Genomic DNA, 9,131 nt, shown 5'->3' on the forward strand with positions numbered 1-9,131 from the left:
CCAATTGATGTTAACTTTTATTTAACTATGTGGTATGTCGTTTACTTTGGCTCTTTTGCATGGTTTTTAGAAATCTCTTTGTTCCTACTTCCAGTAACAGTTTATTTCTCAGCAGACAGGACTTTTTGATTTGGGGAGCTAGGTTTTGGAACTGGTTTTGTTCATTCAGGATCAGAGTAAAGAGAGAATCTTTTTCGCAGGGTTTGGCTGCCCACTGCCCTGAGGGCTGGCACACAGCACCACTGCCTTCACTTCAGCACCGTCCCCCACACTTCTGGAACTTGAGGAGAAGGAGGAGTCACTTTTTTTCCTCCCTGAAAATGGGGATTCTACCTTAGTAATTGTAAATCTCCAGAGCATTTCCAGTAACGTCATTCCAGTTTTCCTACCAACATTGATTTTCATTCATTTTGATTTGTTCAAATCAGGCCATTTGGCACTTAGGTTGGCAGTGAGAAAATGTCACAAAACAGACTTACTGAATGTTGCAATGTTTAAAAGAGCAGGATCCCCACCCTCCAGCCAGCATGGTGTCCAGTGAGACCCATCATCCTAGGAATCCTGACTCTCCTTGCATTCCCAGCTTGTACCTCAGACTGTCCCCAGGGAGCAGGAGTTTCCCTGTCAGCTTCCTGGGGAGATTGGCAGTAGCTCCAACCTAGCTTGGCTTTCTCTGTCTCTGGGTGCGACAATAAGGGTGGGTCTGTACTGCCACCACCCTAAATTTTTCCAAGCTCACTACTATTTATTTTTTTAAACTAACGTTGAGTGCTTAAAATATGCAAGGCACCAAGCTAAGTGTTTTGTCTAGGTTATTTCATTTAATTCTTACAACCCTATGAGATAGGCACTATTATTACCCCTGTTTTGCAAAAGAGGAAACGAAGGCACAGAGAGATTAACTGACATGCCCAGGTCACACAATCAGAATTCCAGTTGTGAGTCCTGAAAGGCTGATGCGAAGGCACAGCCTTGGTCTCCATCACTCTATGTATCACCTTTCCCGTGAGGTTCCGCCTCTTCCCCTAACTGGTAGGCTCTCCCTGGCTTTGATCGCCTCATCTGAGGATGTATTTAGTTAGATGGCAAAGCCAATGTTCCCTCTAGCAAAGGAGGATTTCTCAGTGTAGCTAAAAGCCACAATTCCTGTTCTAAAAGTTGTCATGAATGAATCCACGTTTTCATCTCCCCCTCTCCTTTCTTGAGGGAATGACTTAGAGCAGGTCTGAAGAAAGCTGGCAAATGGCCCTTGCAGGCCTCTCTCTCTCCACTGCTCTTGCTTAAAGTAAGCAGAGCCCTGAGTACTTACTATTCCTGCCTCTTCCCGCCCTCACCACAATGACCTGATCACAGGGCTCTGTGAATGCAGCGCTTGAATTTTGTTTGGTGGAGTTGTCGATTTCTTTCGTTCTCCCAGATTATGACCCCCAGAAGACGCCCTATCTCCTTTACTGCAGACCTCCTGTCTTGGCCTGTTTGCCCTCAGATATAGGCTCAAAAAGGATCAGGAAGCCGTCTCCAGGAGAGGATCTAGGTCTACACAGAGTCCCAAAACCTCACTATTCACCAATAATTGGCCCAGTAATTGGATCTGCCAGGGCCAGCCCTGTAGTTTCCAGCTCAGAGTTTTGCTTGGGCTTTTGTCCTGCGTCCTCCAAAACGCTATTTCCCAGATGCTTCCTGACCTCCAAGGGGACGTGCAGCGTCTGTCACTCTCCAGGGGCTTCTTCCAAAAATAAAACATGAAATTCCTTGGGACTTCAGGGTGGTTTAGAGAGCTATGGCATCTGTTAGAACTCTTGTCCAAAAGGAATATCATCATTTAACCTGGAACCCCTCGTGTTTTGTATCCTCTAAAGCCGTGATTCTCAAAGTGTGGCCCCTGCACCAAGAGCATTAGCATCCCTTTGGAAATTCTTAGAAATGTGAATTCTTGGGCCTCACTCCAGACTGAATGAACCACAATCTGCTAGGGCCCAACAGCCCCTCTTGTCACAAGCCCTCCAGGTGGCACATTGAAGTGACAACCACTGCTCTCTAAAGCAAAAGGTTATGTCATTTGGAGTCTAGGTTTGAGAATCTGATGAAAGCTTGGGGCCATCTCACCTGCTTCACAGACCCCCTGAGGTCCAAGTTAAGAATCCCTGCTCTGGAACTCAGAGCTTGTTCATCCCTTGGTGGCTCCCACCCTCTCAGCACAACCTCGAGAAGGGGTGGCCACATACTCTCTGTCTGTTCTTTCATCTGTATACTGTTGGTTGTCACTGAGAGTGGCCAGCCCCTGTGCCAGACAGCACAGAGAAAAAGGCTTGCTGCTCCCTGTATGTGCTGTAACTGTAGCCCATGGCATTGAGACAAAAAACAAATGCTCAGGCATAGGGCACCAGGCCAGGAGCCTGGGACCAAATAGAAAAGTGATTCCTTCTCCTGGAGCTGGGAGCTCTGTGTGAGAGCAGCACTGCTAAAAAACTGCTGAACTTCCTATGACAGCCCTGGCTAGGGCTAGAGCTTTGTTGACTGCAGCTAGAGCTTTGTCAATGGCAAGTCCTGGTTATGCCTGTTGTCCCTGATTAATTGTCTATAGCATCCGCATTCACTTGCACAAGTATCCTGGTTTGGATGACAAATTATATGGTCACCCATTTTCTTACCTAACAGCTTCCTTACTGGTCTCTTTACGGCCATGCTTGCCTCCTGCATTCTATTCTCCACACAGCAGTTAGCTTGTAAATGTAGTTACAAGAGTCTTACGATCTGGCTCCTGCCTAATTCTCCAGTTTTCTCTCCTTCCTTTCACCTTTGTTTGTTTCTCTTAAGCCATACTGGACACCTTTCTGTATGTTCAATGCACGGGAGTCTGTTGCCACCTAAGGGTCTTTGGCTTTGCTCTTCCTTCTGCCTGGAACATACTTCCCTCCAGATCCTCTGTGGCTGGCCGGTTTGCATAACCAGGCCTCAGCGTTCGTGTTCTTGCTTCAAGGAGGCCTCTGACAACTCAAGCTGAAGTGGCCCCTCCCATCACTCTCCCTTACTGCTCCGCTTCAGTTTTCTTCCTACTGCTTATTACCACTGTCCAAAATTGTCTTTTCTATCCTTTTCTGTGGATGGACTAATGCTGTGAGGGTAGAACTCATTAAGGCATCCCCAGTTCCCAGACCAGTCTGGCACACAGCAGATGCTTAATAAACATCTGTTAGCTAAGCTACTGGACTCCAGCGGGTCCAGGCCATTTCTGGGAGTCAGCTGTGCCTCTGGGGCTGACTTCCCCATCCACTTTCAATGCAAGTGCTGCTGTTTTAGCTCACCTCTGGTCCACAAGTGGCATAGAACCAGGACCCTGAATGTGAGATGCTTTTCTCTGCCTGCTGCCAACCCTCCTTAGCTTCCTGTACCTCCCACCTCTATATGGGCCTCAGCAACTCCTCTCTGTAGCTATTTCATCTCCAAATGAGCGCTGGGGAAAAGGCAGTAATAACCCTCGACTCAACAGATAGCTTAATGCCCACTCTGTCCCCACCTACCCCCCAAAGCACCACACAGCATGCACTTGGGATGGAGGAGGCGGGGGCTTGGCCACTAAGCATATGATGGGCAGTGTTCTTCTGGGCTTTTCCTTTGATGAGACAGGCACTCACTCTTCCTGGAATCCACTAGTTGAGGGAAGGGAAGAGACTAGCCATCCAAGTGGTGATAATGCCGTTTCCAAACGCTGCAGGGTAGGAGGTGTCTAGAGAAGTATGGCCTCCATAGAACACCAACTTTATTGGTGACATTTCATCAAATCCTGGCTCCTTTACTCTCTGCTCCATGGCCTAATCCCCAGTGTTAAAAATGGGAGTGGTGACACCTAAATCCCCTCCCCAACAACTTTTCAGAGAAGTGAAAAACTGTCTTCATCTTTGATTCTAAACCTGAGGAGGAAATGATGTGCCTGAGCTCAGCTGAGTTTACAAGTTTACAAATAAATTTAATCTCCAGGAGGAATGTAGGGTTATGTAGTATGGACTCAAATAGCAAAATCGTACAGAGATAGGAGATTGAGTTTGAGGGTTTCCAACCAACTCCCGGTGAAGTGAGTCCCTGATGAGAACCAGGCTGCTCCATGGAGGGCAGAGGATGGGGGAGGGGCAGCATGGACTTGAAAACCAGGTCATCCAAGGCCGTTGTCTGAATCCTGCTTTTATAGGAAGGAGCATGGAGGTGGTGATGGAAAGTATTAAGTTTGAAATCAGGCCTAGATGCAAATCCAGGGTCTGTCACTCACTAGCTTTGTGGCCTTAAGCAACTCTACCTAACCTCTCCTAGTCTCAGTTTCCTCATCTGTACATGGGAGAAGAGTGCCTCCCTCATTTGATTGTTGGGAAGATTAAATGAAATAATGTATGTCAAGAGCTTATAACACAGCTCTTGGCACGGAATAATGTTCAATAAAATGCCATCCTCATCATTATCCTTCTTGTTGTTGGGAAAAGGGGGGACAAATGTGGAACCTGAGTAGTTGACAGGAGCACTGCCTCCAGCAGCCTCTGCGTCCAGGTAGAGGAACCATGAAAACAGTAGAAGCCTCTGTAGAATGATTACCTCGCCTGCCTTTAGCTGAAGGGAGGAAAACCCATTCTGACCCCTTCCCATTTCAGCTTGTGGCCTACCCTCACACCTTTCTCCTGCCAGCCCTAAGAGGATCAAGTCTGTGGCTCTCTCTTCACAGGCCCACATGTACACTGGACCAGATTTGGTTTGGGTTTGTCACTTAGTGTTTCTGTTCCAGGTCTGGGGTATCTGAGGTTTTCTGGTGGTGATGGAGGAGCGTACTGTTCTAAAAAACAAAATGTGGTCTCAGTCTAGGGACTCTGCTTCCTTCAGGTTACAGGCAACAGCAGACGCTGCCATCTGCCAAAGGTGTGGGATGACTAGAGGTCAACATGGAATATTAATTCACCTGTTGGACGGCTAAGATAGCAGTTCATCAGCCCCAGGAAATAGGTCTTGTGTAAGAAAAGGAGTGATTTGCCTCACAGAAATTCTTAAGCTGGGACTTTTTACGGTCTGTAAAGCTCCTGAAGTTTTACACAAAATTATACCTGTATGTGCAGTGTACATTTTTCTGAGAAAAATATTTATAGTTTTCTTCAAACTTTCAAAAGTCACAGCCCAGATAGGTTCAGAATCACTGGTCCTGATCTGAGAGTGGAAATAGAACCCTCCTCTAGGGGGTCTCGAAGAGGCTGCAGCGTTTGACCTGGCTGATCAGCAGACTGTCAGTGAAAAGGGCCTGGAAGCAGGGTTGCTTAGACTTCAAGGAATGAGACCTTCTCTCATCGGACCTGTATTGGCTGGTTGGAACCTGCCACATCTGTTGGGAAGTTGGGGGTTTTGAGCTAGCTAAATATCCCCTATTTTCCCTGAAATTTGGCTGCAGTATTACAAGGCACTCTAAACCGCCATATTTTGTGCCAGATGGGGGGACAGGCAGGTGTGGTGTCATATCAGCGGTAGGAAGCAGGGTTGGGTGACTTTGCTAGGTATGTATTGGTGACAGTAATGGTGGGTGGGGGGTTCAGGGGTCTCTATGTTGTCTTCATTTGAATGCTTGGTACATAGTTGGTACTCAGCCAGAGTTTGTGTATTGATACAGTTGTTTCCTTTCCTTTTGGAGACATTAAATCTAAGCTTCATAGTCCATTTTTTAATTTCCCAGAGGCCAGGGGCTTCTCCTTACCCCTGTGTATGCTTTCATGAGGGGTCAGGTACCTGGGTCTTATCCCCATCTGTGCTTATTTACTCCTTACCACTCATCCTACAAATTCTGACAGATATCTCTGACAGCCAGTTTGGTTGGGGCCTGGGAGATTATTTGATGCTTCTTAGAATGTGATTTAATCATTGAGACTGCACCCCATTTCTGGCCAGTCCTGGTACTGTCTCCTGCTTTTCTCAATGCCCATGATTCCTTGTTGCAGTTTCATGTTCAAGTTAGAAAATGTACCCCCTCCTCTCAAGTCCCAAGTCCATGGGCTCAACCAGGCTTCCTGAAATGCTGCATTCGATGCCACGGGGACTTCCTAAGACGTGGCTGTCCTCCTACCTGAAGCAGGCTAACAAGTTCGGGTGCAGTCACCTCACAGGTGGGCAGTATGGGCTGAGAGTAGCTGGGCAGAGTGCTTCTCTGGGCTCCTCCAAGAGCAGAGCCTCATCCCCACAGGGTGAATTGGCTGAAGGCTCCACAGGACAGGAGTTACACTTTGCTTCGGGGGCCTTGAGTTGGAGTGTGTTCCAGACATGGGACAAGAGTCTCCAGGACGTAGGCCTCTGATTCAGAGCCATCAGACTATGCGAGTCCACCCAGCCCACCCAAGAACATAAGCACATCCATTGACTGCCATTGGGGTTCTAGGTAGGAGCCATTATCCCAGGACTGCCCTGATCCCCACAGGCTGACGGGCTTCATGGAGGTGATTAAAGTCCACACAGGTCTTGGCTCTGCATGTACTTCAAAAAGGCTCTCTATGCGGGGGAAACGAGGTCTTGGGAGGAGCTGCCTGAGCCATATCCACTCTGTGAAAGATGGCCCGAAGGACTAGAGACTGTGATATCTGACAGACGCAGCCCTTCCTCACCCACGGCCAGTAGAACTGATTTTACTCCTTCCATCTTTTTTCACCATCTCCTCTCATGTACCCTCCTGCATTTAATCCACCCATTTTGAGCTGGCGCTTAATAACTAGACTTGCGTTATCTTTGATTGTAGGACTCGGGGGATCATGAACAGTGGGGAGTAGTCACCCTCTGGTGCTTATTTGCTTCCTCCTGAACTCTGACTTCTGAGAAGACATTGTAAGTGAAAAGACAGGCCTTCAAGGCCTTCTGTTCTTGCACTCTGCTCCCGGGCAGAACAAGCCACCCCTCAGTCCAGGCTGACGGGTCCTTTTTAACCTTATTAATGGATCCTTGGGCTATACAGAGGCTTTTTATTGTGATCAAATGTGTCCTCTCCTTTATGGTTTTGCAATTTATGGTTTTTAAAGATTTCCCTTTCCCTAGATAATATACATATTCTCCCCCATTTTCTTATATATATATGTTTTGGGTTTTTTTTGGTATTTCTTTTACAGTTGTGTTTCTTTAATCCATCTGGAATTTATTTTCATATATGGTGTGAGTTAGGGATCTAACTTTTTTTTTTGTAGAGGGTCACATGCTGCCCAGAATTATTTATTCTATAGGTCATCCTCTCCCCAGTGACTTGAAATATTATTCTTCTCATATTCAAAACTCCCATAAATACCTGTTTCTGGATTATCTATTCTGTTGCATTAAACTTTTTTATATTCCTTGTACCAGTACTACACCATTTTAATTGTAGCCTTTGAATATGTTTTGATACAGTATATTTTTGTTTCCCCGAAATTGTTGTGTTATTCTTACATATTTTTTCCTTCCAGATGTACTTTCCAGTTAGCTTGTCAAGTTTCATTTAACACCTCCTGTTAGGACTTTGGTTGGGATCTTATTGATTACAAATAAAGTTGGAAGAGAGTTGATATCTTTACAACACTGAGTCTTCTCATCCAGAAACAAAATGTCTCAACTATGTTCCTAAAACCCCTGGGAAAGACATTCTCTCTTCTCCTGACCCCTGCAGCCCCTCAGCTTCCCTTGTTTGGTGCCTGGAGCCACCAGATCCTCGTATTGCCACGTCCTGTGATTCTAGTTTAACTCATTCCCTCTTCCCACTCAGAGTTGGATGAAACAGTTGAGCATTTGCTTTTCCTCAGGAATTCCACGATTTATCTTTCCCAGACCCAGAAGAATTCCAGGGGAACGGTTCCATCTCTTTTATTACCTGCCTTTACATCCCATTCCCAGAATCTCCCTCCTCATCTTGCTCCCCCAAGAATTCCAATATTTCTAATCTCGAGTAGGACAGCTTAATGTTTTCTTAGTTTGGACTTCCCTGAAAATCTGGTTGGCTTGAAACACAACCCCTCATTCTGACCTTCTCTCTTTTCACTTTGTTCCATGTAATTTCTGAGCTTCGTCCAGACAAGACAATATCTTGGAAGGAGAGGAGAACTCACAGGGTATTCGAGGGAATAGCAGTGTTAGTGATTCTATGCCTGCTGCCCATACTACAGGCAAGAGCTTATTACCCCAGATTCGCCAACAGGTACCATCCTATGACTCTGCTCACCAGCCCGAACTCCACAGAGCGTGGAGGAATTCCTAGCCATTTTTGATCCCTGATTTCTGTCATGTACACCAACCTCATGAGGCAGGCTACTAGGTCAGGCGGACTGCTAGAGGCCTAGGGGTGAAGCAAGAAGGCCCTAACCCCTCTGCTCAAATCTCTTTCAGGGACAGCAGTATCCAGCCGTTTTGTTGCCAGTATGAAAGTCAAAAGGGCCAGAAGTAGAGTTGTGTGGGCTCTCTGACCAGCAGTGATAGCCAGAAAAGAGGAAAACGGGAGCCTGCCCCAGGCCCAGGTCCCCACCTCACCCTGGAATAACTGAATGTGCTTTAAGGTACAATAACAACAAAAACATAGGCAGTTTGCTCAAAACATTTGTGTACACACCCAGGTCCCCCTCCACAGAAAGGCCACGGAGTCCTGCTACCCAGACACTCTTTGCCCACCTGTGTTCCTCTCCTGTTTCTGTATCCACTTGGTTCTCTCTGCATCACCTCCTCCTGCTTGCAGGCTCCTCTGGGGCCAGGTCAGCATAAAATATTCCCTGTGGCCTTGACAAATCTTCACCTGGTGCTTATCCAGGGGATAAGGTTTTCGGATAAGGACTGTGGAATTTTTTACAGTGATTGGAAAGTTACTCTAACATAAGACTATTACAGAAAATGATTCCTAGACATTTGTGTTTCAAAGGACAGAATGAGCCACTCCAGCATATGAGTAGTGAACCAATTTCAGGGACAGGAAATCTGCCACAGTGGCTGAAAAGTTCTGGTAAAACAAACAGATCTACATACAGCGTCTGATTCCTCGAGATTTCACTTCCAAACACAATATGCTGCAGAGAATTTTCCCTGGCCAGCCCCCCCCGACCTCCCCCCCCCAACACACAAGTTGCTCAAGACTCAGCCAGCCACCCAGTTTTACATGTCTAAATATGAAATCA

This window comes from Rhinolophus ferrumequinum, chromosome 24 (assembly GCF_004115265.2).
Source record: "Rhinolophus ferrumequinum isolate MPI-CBG mRhiFer1 chromosome 24, mRhiFer1_v1.p, whole genome shotgun sequence".
In the NCBI taxonomy this organism is placed as follows: domain Eukaryota; kingdom Metazoa; phylum Chordata; class Mammalia; order Chiroptera; family Rhinolophidae; genus Rhinolophus; species Rhinolophus ferrumequinum.